The following is a 16,496-nucleotide window of genomic DNA, read 5'->3' on the forward strand; positions in this document are numbered from 1 at the left end:
AGGCCTGACCTGCTGGTAGTTCAGGACCCTGCCGGCAGACAATTGCCACGGTCGCTGACACAGATATTAACGGTGAGAGTGATTGCGGTATCCCATCCCACGGAGTCCCATAGGAGTCCATGATAATGGGGATTTACTGGCATCTCCGCCACCCGTAATATGCCAGTAATATCGAGATATCGGGCGGTGGAGACCGTACAGTAGTCCCCTGGTATCCTGCCAGAATTACCAGGGGGATACCGGAGGACTTGCAATGAGCCCCTAGAGAGGTTTGGATGGGCCTTGGAACAAAAATGGCATACGCAGCCTGGCACACTCACTGGGGGTCATTACGACCCTGCCGGTCTGGTAACAACAGTGCCATTAGGCTTATCGGCACTGTTCTTACCGGACTGGCAGAGTACAAGTTTGCGGGCTGAATGCCCCCCACCCGCCAGGTCTGACCTAGCGGGTGGAACGGCACCCCCTCACAGACTTTCACGGTAGCACTGGCACCGTTATGAATGGTGCTGGTTCTACTGTCCTCCTCAAATGGGAATGGGGAGTTACATTTTCTGGTGCCTGGCATCACGAACTGCCGGGGCTGTAATGCCCCGGTGATTCCCTAAAGCCAGTTGCCGGAAAAAAGCACATTCTGGCAGCAGCCTGCCATTTTTACCGACATGGCTGCCGCCGGAGGTTGTAATGAGGCCCACTCTCTTTATTTTCCCACACAGAAGACATAGCTGCAGTGTCTGTTTTTCTTTAAACTGAGAAATGTGCCAGATGTTGTGGTCTCGCATCAGCATATGCCTCATGCAGCTAGGTGGGCCGTGTTGTGTCATTTGCCTAATGTTCATTTCAAAATGAACATTTTGTAAAGCAGTAGCAGCAAATGTCGTGCCTGTCCCAGATTTGGAGTGCAGCAGATGAGAGCGATATGAAGTTATTGGTGATATGGTTCTTATTTTATAAAAAAAATGTTTTGAAGTCTTCAGGAAATGGCTGGATTGTTTCGAGCCCTCGTCCTAATGATGTCCATTGAAACATCTGCGTGAAGCCCAATGTGTTCCCTGGGAAAACCCAGCGCGTGGGCTTTCTTTTGTCATCAGAGAGGTCTGTTAATTAGACCCTTAATGAGGGAAGGGAAGGGCTTCATTCTGCAAAGATGGCATCACTGTGGGACGCCACCTGCATCCCAGGGGAAGGATGATCAGTCACAGTCGACCGGAAGTGGGGAAGAGAGATATATGGAGGCTGACTTAGGTATTGCCTACACAGCAATTCACAGTAGCCCCTAACCAACTCACAGAAAGTGTGTGTGATACCCACCCCCTTGTAAGTGGACACTGAAAGTAGCAAATGGTTAGTAAGCAGGCTTGACATATACATTAAGGCGTATCCCATCCTCTCTAGATACCTCTCTCCCTGGCCGATCTTCCATATCTTTCCTCTTGTGCTATCTCATTCTCTGCCTTGTCATTCTCTGCACTTGTTCTCCTCGACTCCCTCTCCTAGGTCCTGTGTATCCCATCTTTTTTCCTGTTCTCCCTCTTACTTTCTTACCATTGCCCAGACCATTGCCCACAATTCCATCACATGCTCTAAATACCACTCCTCTGTTCTGTCTCTTGCCGTTTCTCTTGAACTTCTTCCGTTTTCTTCTTTTCATTGCCCCCACTTGTTCTATTTCTCTCGCCTCTGTCCTTTATCTCATGTCTTTTCTCCTGTTCTTCATCATGCCCTTTTCTGTGCCCGCCCATTCTTTACATGCCCCTCTCATATGTTCTGGATCTCCTATGTCTTGTGTCCCCATCTCTCTTCTATTTCTTGCATGTTCCCATGCCCTAAGTCCTGCTCCTCTGTACCTTCTCTTGTCTTTTCTCTTGAACTTCTTCCATTTTCTTCTTTCCATTGCCCCCCACTTCATCTATTTCTCTTTACCCTGTCCTTTATCTAATGCCTTTTCTCCTGTTCGCCATCATAGCCTTTTCTGCAACCACCCGTTCTTTACATGTCCCTCTCATATGTTCTCAATCTCCTATGTCCTGTGTATCCCATCTTTTTTCCTGTTCTCCCTCTTACTTTTTTTGCCATTGCCCCAATCCTCTAAGTCCAGCTCCTCTGTCCAGTCTCTTATCTTTTCTCTTGAACTTCTTCCATTTTCTTCTTTTCATGGCCGCCCACTTTCTCTCACCTCTGTTCTTTATCTCATGCCTTTTCTCCTGTTCTGCGTCATAGCCTTTTCTGTAACCGCACATTATTTACATGCCCCTCTCATATGTTCTGGATCTCCTATGTCCCCGACCTTTATAATTGTTCTCCCTCTTATATTTCTTACATTGCCCCATCCTCTAAGTCCTGCTCCTCTGTCCTGTCTCTTGTCTTTTCTCTTGAACGTCTTCTTTTTCTTCTTATCTTTGCCCCTCACTTGTTCTATTTCTCTCACCTCTGTCCTTTAACTCATACCTTTTCTCTTGTTGTATGATACCTCTTCTCTTCCCTTCCCTTTCCTGTCATTGCCCTCCCACACCCTCGCAGTTCTCTCAGCTTGCTTCTCCCTCGTCCAGTATCCCCCATGCCTCTCATTCATGGTCTACTTTCCAACCTGCGCTCTGCACTTTCCAACCTGTGCTCCTAATGTCTGTTAATTCACAGGTCCCCACGCAGCCCCCTTTACCTTGCCAACGCCTTTTGTCCCTTTTTTGTGTCCCTCCCCTCTTCACTGTGTCCCTGGCACGTTTTCCAGTCGCTTCATATGCCATGGAATCTTTCAAATTCCTTCCCCATTCGATACTCTCCTGGTCCATTGGCTACTTCCTTGCTTCCTCGCTTCTCCTCTAGGCCTTCCTGACATTCCTAGATTCCCATCTCCAGCTTTACCTTTTCTGACCATCGTATTCATCCAGACTTTATCTCTCTGCTGCTTTCCTTGTTTAATTTACTCACCATTTTCGAATCTCGTTGTCTTCTATTCTCTCCAACTTCCTTCCTCCTTTCCTGACTTGCCGCCCTTTTGTTCATCCTCTCATTTGCTTAGGTGCTCTTCCCGATCCCCTTTTATCTGCCTAACGCGTTTCTTTTTTTTCTGATTCAATGCATGTGCATCCTGCCTTCCTTCTTCCTTTCCTCCCTCCCTCTCTCCATCTTCTTATTCCTGTATTTCTGCCTTTACTACTTCTGTTTTTTGTATCCCTCCCTCTCCCTCCACCTCCCCACTCCCTTTCATTTTAATTTCACTCGGTTGGCTTTCATCCTCGCTCGCAACTTTCCAGACCAACTTTTATTCCAATCTCTCTTTCCCTCTTTCTCTCTTTCCCTCTTTCTCTCTTTCCCTCTTTCTACCACTGCCCGAGAAACTAGAGTGAATCACAGTTCTACTAACAAGGAAAAAAAGACACATCTGACCATTTTAGATTAACCAGTAAATAGGTTATTCCAATTATGTTACACTTTTCTTGCTGCTCTGGACCCCCATCTTCATCATTCAACAAATCTCAATGTTATTATTCCCTCACCCAATATCGTCTTTCAAGTTCTGTGTTTAAGAGTGTCAGGTGGGTCAAAAATGTCCCCCCTCTTATGAGTGACAAATTGTCTCTTATTTCAGGATGCAGTTCCTTTGCTAGACTATGGAAAAAATCAAATAAAATAACACTTCTGTGAGTTCCTTTACTGTGCGTTTTCAAAGTAAGTAAGCTCCCAGTCCACTCCTCGAATCTGCTTCAGTCCTGAGGACATATTGGACACTGATCGGTGTGAAGGAATAGTGAAAAAAAATAACAAGTATAACAAATGAAGTTCTTGACTCTGCTCCCTCGATCTGTCCCTTGGCGGAAGGCTTTTTTAGAATGTCCTCACATAGCTCTTCTGAGGGTTAGAAAGTTCCACTTGAAGCATGAGTCCATGCAGGAGCATTCCCATCTGTGCGACATTAGCTGAATCTCTGATGAATGTGAGGATGTCAACATCAATAGGTCTCCCCACTAGCTCTGGAAAGTCAGTGACTAGGCAAAAGAGGACATTATGTGCCAATCTCCTGTCTTCTGGTGACAGGGAGATCTATCCTGTCTTGCTGGGTTCAGGATTATATGTTTTTTCCTTGATGTAAACAATGTCTGCACTGTCCAGTCGCATGGAGTGCCACTAGAATTCTGATCTTGTATAAACAGATGGCTTAAATGTGTGGTGTTTGTTGGGTCTCGAAGAAACGTGAGTGTGTCTGTTGTTCTCCCGATAAGAGTTGGACAGTCTTCAATTATGCGGAAGGACAGTGTGTTGATAATCTCATTTATATCTGCCTGTGTTGGGAACATTCAATTAATTCTCACTGCACTCAGGGAGTAGGATAAGTTGTTCGGCAATGACAGTGAGGAGTTGTCTTATTATCTTTTCATTTTCAGGATCTTGTAAAAAGTCTGTGACACTGGTTAGCCTCCCTACCAATGACGGGTATGATCCTAGCACTTGCTCAAAGTAAGTGACCAGATCCTTTGTGATGTCTCTACTGTGGGACAGCATAAGTTAGACCGAATACTGTTCCGGTGTGGAACGAGTCGATATACTGTGCTCGCTTCCAATGTAAATATTGTTGGTCAAAATTTGGCATATTCTTTTCTCATTAAGGCTTAAGTGTGCCTCAGTCCAAAGTTCGGCAGTCACTAGATTATGTTGTGGCTTATACGTGCAATTTTCCTTCTTCACCCTGCAACTAGGATGCACAGAGTGTCCATTTTTTGTCCTTATCCCCTTTTTGGCTTAGAGGAAGTGTCCAATTTAAACAACAATTTGTAAAAATGTTCCTTGTCCTTGGTTCACTGGTCATGCGTCCTTCTTCCTCGTCATGGATCTCGTCTGCACATGCTGTGGTTCTTGCCCATTGTTCGACGATTCCTCTCATTGGGTTGCAGGCAGGGGCCTTCTCCGATGTAGGGTTTGATATCACAGAGAAAAATCCAAGCTATACTACCTTTAAGCTTCACTGCGGATGGAGTGCTGTCCTCCACAATAAAAGGACAGTTGAATCTTGGCTAATCCACTTTTTCCTTGTATGGTTTTTCACAAGGACAGAGTCTCCAGGGAAGATGAGTGGAACACGTAGACCTTGAACTGGGTCTGTTGCAGTGTCTCCTTCTGTGTTCTTTGGTGCGCAGCACCCTTTTCATCGGCGTTGCAGCTGGTCTGAAATTACAGTAAGGCAAGATGTCATGCAGTTCAGGTAATTTTGCATTTCAAACCCTTAAACCTAGCCTGGTTGGTTCCGGAGAGCATACAGTGCCAGTGGAAGGCAGTGCAACCATCCCTTCTTTAGAGTAAGCTTCAACTTGGCTCTCCTCTCCTTTAACAAGCCGCTGAGCTTCTCACAGACACAATTACCTTGCAGATGATACGCCGACGAGAACTTGTACTTTATACCAAGCAGCAAGCTAATCTGCTCAAATATTGAATTAACAAAGTGAGGGCCATTATCTGATCTCATGACTTTGCATACCCACCACCTTGGGAACAATTCCCTCACTAAAAATGTGGCTGCACAAGTAAAGTTTTGGTGTGTACATGGACCTGGCTCTATCCATCTATAGAATGGACATGCCACAAAAATTAAGTATCTGTACCCGTTACATACTCGACATGCAAGTGTTGAAAAGGGTCCTCGCATTACCTTTAATGTGTGCCCAGCGGTGAATTGCTGGCAGATTATGCAGTTCACCATAAAGAATGCAACATGCTCTGCTAAATTCGATATGAACCAGTCTTCCCCGAATGTTGCTGCTAGATTCTCTTTTATCATATGCGCCAGATAATGTAACTCTTCCAGCACTATTTTTAGTAGGGCTGCATGCATTACTGGTTTACCAGTGCTGTCTTGTTGTCACAAGCTCTCAGAGGGGTTTAAAGAACACCCTCGATGTTTACACAGGTTTTTCTCTTCCGGTGGTGTCTCCCCTTGCAGTTCCATTAGCTGCGTTTGCCCAAGACTATTATAGGCTTCAGGTGTTGTTCATGCAACCATCATTCTTTCATTTGTAGGGGCGATTTCTACTTCCATAATCGTCTCACTTTTGGATGCCTCACGCTTGGCTTCCGTATCTGCTGCTTGATTTCCATGTGTGATAAAATCTGTCCCGTTCGCGTGGGCAGCGCATTTCACGACCGCTATGCCCACTGGGAGCTGTAGTGCCTTGATCAGCCTGTCCAATAAAGCTGCGTGCTGTACTGGCGTGTCGTCCGCTTGGAGGTAGCCACTCCTTTTCCAGCGTGCTAAGCCTGTTACTTCCTGCTCTGCATGATTCTCAATGGCGAGTAACAACGCCAATAATTCTGCAGCCTGTGCTGAGTAATGAGATGGTATTCACACACTAAGAAGCACTCGAAATTCTCCATTTGCTGTGTGTTTCATTACAGCGACGCCTGTATATCTTTGTCCGTCACTTTGATCGATCCTTGAAGACCCATCAATAAAGACGATCTCTCCTCCTGCCAAGGCATTTTCTTTCACCCTGGGGATTTCATCGTAGAATTCTTCATAATTTACACAGTCATGTATTGGCTCTCCTTCAGTGACTGGCTCTGCTATGAACATGGCTGGGTTTACTATCTTACATCAGACTATTTTTATCGATGGATTCGATATGATCACTTCATAAGCATAAGCTCTCTGAAATGTCAATGTGCCCTTTGGTTTATCCAGAATGGCAAATAGTGAGTGCTCGACGTACAATGTTATTGAGCATCCCATTACAATGGTTGTTGCCTTTTCCATGGTGAACGCTGCGGCAGGTAAACTTTGTTCGCATGGGAAGTGGCCTCTCATTACTGGGTCCAGATTCCTGCAGTAATATGCCAGGGACTTGTATCCCAATGAGGTTATTTGAGCGAACACTGCCGTCATTACGCTGCCATTTGTGTGTGAAAACAGGTAAACTTCCTCTGCATAATTGGGGATCCCTAGAACTGGAGCTGTGCAAATAACTCTTTTGAGTTCAGTAAACCCTTTCTCCATGGACTCAGATCATTCGATCTTTTCTTTCGTCACTTGGGCCTTCTTTAGGGCATGAAGTAAAGGCTTAGTGTAAGAGCTGTAGTCGAAGACCCATGCCCTGATATAGTTGCATAGGCCTAAAAAGCTCTGCATCTGCTTTATCGTGTGTGGCTGTCACGCTCACCTGATTCCCACGGAGGCGCTGGTCTGGCTTCGAGTGCTGATGCTTCTTCAATGATGAAGCGCAGGACTCTGAAGATGGACAGGTAGGGCCCCTCTACTCTGGCTTCTCTGGCTCGTAGGAATATTCCCCTGTGCGTGAAAAGGGAATATTACCTACTGACGGAATAATGCTCAAGCCTCCCACTTCCTTCCAACCCTCCATGATACCCTTCCACGATTCCCCGTGAAGTCTCACCTTAGGGTCTGGAAGGATGAGTTCTCCATCCTGCTTCTGATGCAGGGGCGCGTTGAAACCCAGTTACTTCCCTGGATTGAGGTTTGATGGAAGTTCAAATAAGCTTGACTATTCAGGTAAAGCGCTGTAAGAGTTCTGTTGCAAGTTCAAAAGTTCAAGCTTAATAATAATGTTCATTGTCTTATTGCAGCAAGCGCTAACGCTTATGTCTTTTTCCCCTTAGGGGCCGGGGTCCGGAATGCCAGGAAGGGGCAGGACCCGAAATGAAATGGGAATGACCCAACTGGTAAGTCTTAGAAGGAAACTGAGCTTTTCCTATTCCCTTCCTTCTCTCACCTTGTGTTCTTGTCTTTTTCTCTCTAGGCACTGGGAAGTGGCTGCGGATCCGGATGATCGCTGCTGAAGATGGAGGTGCCCAGGAAAGGTGAGTGAAATGCAGCGCTGCAGCGATCGAAACGAAATGCTTTTAAAAATGATGTCTTCCCTTTCAGGATCGTCGGTGTGATGTCTCCGTGATACAGCTTTAGCAGGTAAGGTCTTCTTTCTCACCAATTCTCTCTTATCTCCCTTTGCAGGTGACCCAGGATGCTGACAGGTGTGGCTGAAGTCCAGATGCAGGAGCTGACACGGTGAGCGTCCAGCTGCGAGGAGCAGAACAACGCGAAGCAAGTGTTGCTGATCGGGCGTGGTTTAAATAGCTTTGGAAGAAGTTCCAGGTATGTATCCTTCCACCGATCAGGTATGTATCCTTCCCCGACCGCACCCAGGTGGAAAGTAGTCCCACAGGTAAAGTAGTTCCATTCAGACCTCAAGAGGGCCTGGATGTAGCAGCATGGTCTGCATCAGGTAAGTGCACATTGAAACACTTGAACACATGTCTAGCTTTATGAGCCTGGCGCCTAAGGCGCCAGGACAGGGGTCCAACATGAGCCTGGCGCCTAAGGCGCCAGGACTGTGTCCAAAGGGCCCCAGCTTGGGCCCGCTGGCACTTCCATGGGGGGAATGATGCCTGCATCTGGGGTTGCTGGGTCGGACCTCCTTGGAGGTAGGCATCATGACAGTACCCCCCCTCAAGGCCCCTCCCAAGGTTGTTCCCTCCGGGGGTCTTGGCTTGTTCGGAAATCTCCGGTGGAACCTTTGTATTAATCGAGGTGCGTGAACATGGTTACTAGGCGCCCACGATCTCTCCTGAGGTCCATATCCCTTCCAGTCAACAAGATAGAAGAGTTTTGACTTTAACACCTTGGAGTCTAAAATATCTTTAACTTCGAATTCTAATTCCCCTCCAATTTGAACTGGGTCTGGAGGCTTGGACAGTCGGGTCCCTGGTTGCACTGGCTTCAAAAGTGATGCATGAAAAACTGGATGAATACGCATGTTGGACGGTAAATCCAGTTTAAATGCCACGAGATTGATTATAGCCTTGATGGGATAAGGTCCTATGAATCTGGGATTGAAGGTTCGCGGGCCCTTGAGGGGTAAATGTTTCGTTGCTAGCCATACCTGGTCTCCTACTTGGTAAGGAGGAGTTTTACTTCTGTGCAAATCAGCGTTTTCTTTATACTTTTTCTTGGCTTGCTGTAAATGAGTTGCAGCTTCTTTGAAGGCTCGGGTTATTGTGGAATGCAAATGATTTACTGCGGGCATTTCCAGGGTCAGAGGTGGATCTAGGTCAGAGGTGCGAGGATGGTGACCATACAAAGTATAAAAAGGAGTTTGTTCGGTTCCAGAATGCACTGAATTGTTGTATGCATATTCTGCGATCCAAAGGATGTCTTTCCAATTTAACTCAGATTGGTGTAACATGCACCGAAGATATTGCTCGAGAGTCTGATTGGTTCTCTCGGTTTGTCCGTCGGTCTGGGGGTGGTGGCTGGTGGATAACCGCACATCTATTTGTGCTAGTTGGCAACACTTCTTCCAAAAATGGGAGATAAATTGACTTCCACGATCCGAGACTAATATGGAAGGGAAACCATGTATGCAAACTATATTCTCCAGAAATTCCTTGGCCAAGGTGGAAGCTGAAGGCAAACCTTTTAAAGGGATAAAGTGGGCCATTTTGGAGAATAGATCCACAATTACAAGAATAGTGTTGTAACCAGCACAAGGAGGCAGGTCAGTTATAAAGTCCATTGACAAGGTGTGCCATGGTGCCGGTGGAATATCCAAGGGTTGAAGTAGGCCGGCTGGCCTTTTCTTTTGACCCTTGTTTTGGGCGCAAATTCCGCAAGACAATACAAAAGACTTTATGTCTTTTCTCCAAGAAGGCCACCAGAAGTGGCGTTTGATTTTTTCCTCCGTTTTAGCGATACCGGGGTGTCCTTCCATTAATGATTCATGATGATGGCCAATAACAAGTTCTTGCAATTCTTTACTTGGCAGAAACAACCGCTCCTGGAAGTAGGGTAAATCATCCTTAACAGTGTAATGAGGACCCTTTTGACTCCATTCCAGTAAGGCTGAAGAGTCTAGAAGTTGTTTTACTTGCGTTTGGATGTCCTCAATAGTTTGCAATGAAGTTAGGCCTAAGATTCTTTGTTCAGGTATGATTGGCACAGGTTCTAAACTCGAATTGGGTTCTTCCATGCCAATCTGGGATAAGGCGTCCGCTTTACCATTCTTGCAGCCTGGGCGATAGGTAATTACAAAATCAAATTCCGCAAAGAATAGAGCCCATCGGAGTTGTCTTGAAGATTGAGCTTTGGCCGTCTTTAAATACTGTAAATTTCTGTGGTCTGTAATTACGGTGATGGTGTGTCTTGCCCCGAGAAGGTAGTGACGCCAAGCCTTGAAAGCAGATTTAATAGCCAGTAACTCTTTGTCGGTAATTGCGTAGTTAATTTCAGGAGGAGAAAATTTCCTGGACCAAAAGGCCACTGGGTGTAGTTGGTTAGTTTCTGGGTCTCTTTGCGACAGGACAGCTCCCATGGCCGAACTGGATGCATCGGTTTCCACAATATAAGGGAGATCTGGGTGCGGGTGCTTTAATACAGGTGCAGAGGTGAATTTGGTTTTCAGGTCCTGAAAGGCTTGTTCCGCCGCAAGAGTCCATTCAAAGCGTTTGTTTTTCTTTAGGAGAGCTGTGATGGGTTGGACTGTTCGGGAAAATTCCGGGATGAATCTTCGATAGAAATTGGCGAAGCCGAGCATGCTCTGAACTCCCTTCACCGAGCTAGGAGATGGCCATTTGAGGATGGCGTCCACCTTTCGCGAGACCATTCGGACTCCTTGTGGTGTCAGGATGAATCCGAGAAACTCAACTTCTGTGGTATGAAAAATGCATTTTTCGAGCTTTGCAAATAGTCTGTGCTGGCGCAATTTCTCAAGAACTGCCCTAACATGTTTTCTGTGATCGGATTCTGAAGAAGAGTACACCAGGATGTCGTCAATATAAACAATGACACAGACATCGATAAGTTCCCGAATAACATCATTCATAAAGTACTGAAAGGCGGCAGGTGCATTGCACAAACCGAAGGGCATCACCTGATATTCGAAGAGCCCAAATTTGGTGCGGAATGCAGTCTTCCAGTCGTCGACTTCTTTTATACGTACCAGGTGATAAGCTCCTCGAAGATCTAACTTGGTGTACACACAAGCGTCTTTCACCTGGTCGATAAGCTTAGGGATCAGGGGCAGAGGATAATGATTCTTAATCGTTATTTGATTTAGGGCGCGATAGTCTATACATGTTCTAAGGTCGCCCTCTTTTTTCGGCACGAAGAACAAAGCTGAGGAGACAGGAGACTTGGACGGGCGAATAAAACCATTGGCTAGGTACTAATCTAAATACTGACGCAAATGCAGGTTCTCAGGTTCCGTAAGAGCATAAATCCTATTACAAGGTAGTTGAGCATTGGGTACCAGATTGATTTGGCAATCATAAGACCGATGGGGAGGTAACGTGTTAGCCTGTTCCTTCTGAAAAACGTCTTGGAATTCTTGGTATTCTGACGGTAGCTGTACAGGGGTGGAAGTTGCTGAGGCTAGACCCAGAACTGGATTTCTTGGATAACAAGTTGGTTCACAATCAGGAAAACTTATTTTCTTTGGTCGCCAGTCTATTCTGGGATTATGTGTTTCTAACCAAGGAATTCCAAGAATTACTTGAAATTGTGGGGCCTTGATCACATCAAACACGATTGTTTCCCTATGTCCATCCTGACCCACCAGTGTCATTTCAACAGTGGAATGCGTTACAGGCCCTGAGGCTATTTCGGTTCCATCTACTGTAGTAATGACATCTTGGGTTACTTTCGGGCGGAGAGGGGGCTTAATCCTGGAAGCCAATTCACGGTCTATGTAATTTCCAATAGCTCCACTGTCGATGTATGCTTTTATAGCATGCAACTGCTGAGGCTGTTTTGGGTCCACGAGCACCATTGGCATGACAAAATGCGAGGTCAAAGAATCTGTTTTCAAGCTCGGCAAGCGGACCCCTACGCTTGTCGAGCTAGGTCGTTTCCCGAATCAGGTGTCAATAAATCGTTATCAGTGGCTCCAACCACCTTCTTAGGTGGTTTAACCGGACAATTTCGAAGAAAGTGACCGGAAGTCCCGCAATACAGACAAAGTTGCATTTGCCCTCTTCTCTCTCGTTCCTTCTGCGTTAATGGTCCTTTAACACCGCCGATTTGCATAGGTTCGGATACGTCGGTACTCTTGAAGTTGGCGTGGGTTTTGATCGGTACTCGGGTTTCGTACTTGAACCGATCTGCTTTTCTATTTTGAAGTCTGTGATCAAGTTGAACCACCAAGTCTATGTAGTCTGCGCAGACCTGGGGTGGATCTACTATCTGAGCTAGAACATCCTTAAGCTCTCCGCGCAGGTCTCGATGAAACAATGTGATCCTTTTGTTTTCTGGCCATCCAGTTTCCACAACCAGTCTATTAAAGGTGGCAACGTAGGACAGGATATCCTGATTACCTTGTCGTAAGGATAGCAGTTAGTTATCAAGGGCCTGTCCTTGAGAGTGTCGAGCAAACAATCTTTCCATGCTGGCCTGGAAACCCTGAAAATTCTGGAGAATGGGATCATCCTGATTTACCAATGGAATAGACCAATCGGCAGCACTGCCACTGAGGTAAGATAGTATAAAGGCTACCTTGGTCTGGTCGTTAGGGAAGGCCCCAGGTCTGCATAGAAAGTGTAAACGACATTGGTTCATAAAGACGGCATATTTCTTGGGATGCCCCGCAAAACGTTCAGACGGGGCCAAAGGCATGTGTCCAGGTAGATTGATTTGTACCGGGTTATTCAAACCCATTGATGTGGAAGTACCTCCGGAATTAGGTAAAGGAGTGTGCCCTTCCTGGGCCTGCAATAACCTTTTGGCCAGGTCATCTGTTCTTTCCTTGGATAGGATCAGTTCTCTTTTGAGAGCGTTAGTCTCCTGGAGGGCTGAGTGCACTTCTGCCCATAATTCTCCCAAAAGCTGCGCCAGCTGATCTGTCTTGGAAGTCTCCATAGCGCCCGGGTGGGAAATTGTGGGTAGGCTTTGCGTTCTGTCACGCTCACCTGATTCCCACGGAGGCACAGGTCTGGCTTCGAGTGCTGATGCTTCTTCAATGGTGAAGCGCAGGACTCTGAAGATGGACAGGTAGGGCCCCTCTACTCTGGCTTCTCTGGCTCGTAGGAATATTCCCCTGTGCGTGAAAAGGGAGTATTACCTACTGATGGAATAATGCTCAAGCCTCCCACTTCCTTCCAACCCTCCACTATACCCTTCCACGATTCCCCGTGAAGTCTCACCTTAGGGTCTGGAAGGATGAGTTCTCCATCCTGCTTCTGATGCAGGGGCACGTTGAAACCCAGTTACTTCACTGGATTGAGGTTTGATGGAAGTTCAAATAAGCTTGACTATTCAGGTAAGGCGCTGTAAGAGTTCTGTTGCAAGTTCAAAAGTTCTGCCCATAATTCTCCCAAAATCATCAATATTTGCCCTAGATGTGCCTGGTAATGAATCGTACGCAGGAAAGAATTCTTCAATGTCTTCCCAGTCTACAACTGGAGCAGGTTTTTTAACCTCTCTCCCCAGATATTCAAGATCGTGTACTCTGTGTCTTCACTTGCGTTCTACGTCGTCATCAAATTCTTTGCGTTTCCTCCCCTCTTCTCTGACCCTATCTTCTTCCTTTCACTTTTCATTTCTACGTTCATCTGTCCTTCGAATTACCTCATCTCTTCGTCTCCTTATTCTTTTTTCACGTATCCTTTGCTCTTCTAACCTTTGCTGTTTCTGTCTGTCTTGATCGTAGGCTGCTCTTGGGTTGCGATCGAGCTGTCTCTCTTGCTCTTCACGATATAGCTGTTCTCGCCTTTGTCTGTCTTTACTTCTTATCCTTTCGTCTCTCAACTCCTTTTCTTTCCCCTTCCTCTGTGTCTCATCTAACCTCTCCTTTTGTTTCGCGTCATCAACGCCTTTCCCATCGAGTTTTAGTAAAATGTGTCCTCCCCTCCATTCGTCTTTTGCGAATGCTATCTCATCAGTTCTATCTTCGCTCACTTTCCATCTCTTCCCTTCTCTCTCCTTGTTGAGAGATGCACTTGTCTGTGCCTGATCTTTTCTTTCGTCATTGTGTCTCCCCTTGCCCTTTGGGACTGTGGAGGTAATATTCTTGTCCTTACCTTTCCCTTGATTTTCATCACTACTATGTGTAGATGACTCATATGCGGGTTGCTGTACCCCGTAGCTGCTTTAAGTTCCCTCAACGGGTATAACCCCTCAACCTTACCTTCTTCAACTTTTGTTTCGGGTGGGGCAGGTGGCACGGTAGGCGTCTCACCCCCCTCTGTGCATACATTAAGTATCCAATCTGTTGGCAGTTCTTCCTACTTTCCCTGTTCATACATTTTCCATAACTCGAGAACAGCAAGGTGTTTTTCTAACTTCTTGCCTGTATATGTGGCATGCAAATATGTCGTCATATGTTGTAAGACGGCTTTAGATAAAGACCCATTTTGTGGCCACGGCATAAACATCTTGTGGGCGGTACCTTTAACCCACTCAAAACTATTTTTCTTTAGCTTGGGTGCGTGTTTTGGCAACTGTTTGCATAAGTGTGCCAATGGAGTCATGTCTTCCATACTTAAATCTGTTCCCTTTCCTCTTATATAACACTTGTAAATGCTTTCGTGTGGTTTAAACAACTTCTAACAATATGAGCGAGCACCAAATATCCCAAGTTCCAATCCAAATTTCCACAAAATTTTATATCTTCCGATTTATTGAAAAAACATCAATTCACATGCGATTTCATCTCAGCTATTAAATCGAACAACTTTAAATCAGTTCGCTAAGAAAAATATTTTACATATGATGTCACAACAAAACATGTAAGACAGACGCTTGACAGACTAGACGGACACCAGCTGGACACAGATATCTCTGCCTCTAATCATTAACCCTTCATGGAGTGTAAACGTACTCCTTTCACGACGTCTTTAAATGTTGTGGTAGTCTAATTGTTCCCCATTATATGGGACTCTGGGTACACGTTTCTTCTAGCCGCTATATTAAAAGAGCAGGAATAAGGCGAATCCTCTCACTTCTCGGGTGTCTGCCCGGTAACCTCTCTCTTCTTGGTCCTCCCCAGTAACCTTTTATTTACTTTTTATTACTCTCAAATCATTATCACCACCTTTGTTACCGCCTGCTTCAGCTTTTCGCACTCTCGGCTGACCGTAGGAATGGGAAGGGAAGTGTGGGGAGCACAGGTCCCTTCAGCCCTCACTGCAGGTTTTTTCTACCTACCACTGTCTACAGGGAGCTTCACGGTCTACTCAGCAGAATGGCAAAGGACCAGGGGTGGACTGGAGTCCAAAAGAGGTCCGGGAAATAATTACTGGGGGCCAAAAGAGACCCTGGAAATAATGTTCAAAGTGGCCCCATATGACCCATTTTCAGCAAGCCCAATGCTTTTACTATGAGAAAATTTAGAAATGTCACACAAAAGAGGCCCAGGGTGCAGAGGCCCACCGAGAAATCTGCAGAGTTCCCTATAGGCCAGTCCACCCTTGCAAAGGACTTGTGATATTGCCGAATACCTAGAGTTACTTATGTCGATGGTCAATAGGTGTCTTACTTGATTCAATAATCAATAGTCCATAACCATCCTTTGCTACCAAGTGTACTGGGGAGACCCCCGGCCGGCCCATAGAGCCGGGGTTTGCTCCGGAGTACTTTAAGATGAGATAGCTACACCTTTGAGATGGATGGGGGTGCAGGTTTATTACTCCAACACCAATCAATAAGGAAACTGAATGGTTTAGCAAAAGGAGTCTGTTTAATGACAAGTACAAAAACGGGGAGTCATGGAAATCAACAGTGAAGCGATAGTCTGTCTCGCTTCAACTCCGACGAACTTCATACAAACAGTAACATTTATTCTCAACACTCGTCATAATTGACCTGTAACACTCAAAAGTTAATATGCATTTCTCTTGGTAAGGAAAAGGTAACTTTATATAGGTACTATATCTGTATATGGTAACGGAGTGAGGGGAAACACTATCAGGTGGGCGTCTAAGCCCTTCCTTCAAACATTACCATTGTAGACATCTCTAAGAGTGCGACGCCCCATTGGTTCTGCAATCTATAGGACCCTGGATTATTTGGTCCATTGTGATTGGGTTGGCTTCAGCCCCATGCATACATTTCCACTTTACTTAACAGAACGCAGAATGGTCAGCCAGGTGCAGGGTGTGCCACGATTCACCCGGCCTTCCTTAATCCATCATTACTTTAGTAGCTTTGTGTCAATTAGTTAGCTGTGGTTGGCCTCGAAACTGCATCTTCTTGTCAGGAAAAGTTATGATACCTCTGTCTGGGCGGCTGCCAAGCGTAGGTGTGAACCTACGCTCCTTCTCGCTCGGGTGGTCACGTGCTGCTCACACCGTGAATTTGCTGAGTTTCCATCAATTTGTGCATTTAATTCTTATTCGGCTTGCCACCTGCCTTCGCTTCCTTATCTCGACCTTCCAAAGACAGGCATCTTATGTTCTTCAGTTTCCATTATGTGAAGCTACTGTTCGTTCCTTCTATTGGTCTGATGTTGGCTCTTCCTGGTGCAAGTTGCATCTACTGAGTTTCGATTCAGCCATCTCTTCGCGTT

The sequence above is a fragment of the Ambystoma mexicanum genome, chromosome 1p, assembly GCF_040938575.1.
Source record: "Ambystoma mexicanum isolate Mex_15411 chromosome 1p, UKY_AmexF1_1, whole genome shotgun sequence".
Lineage (NCBI taxonomy): Eukaryota > Metazoa > Chordata > Amphibia > Caudata > Ambystomatidae > Ambystoma > Ambystoma mexicanum.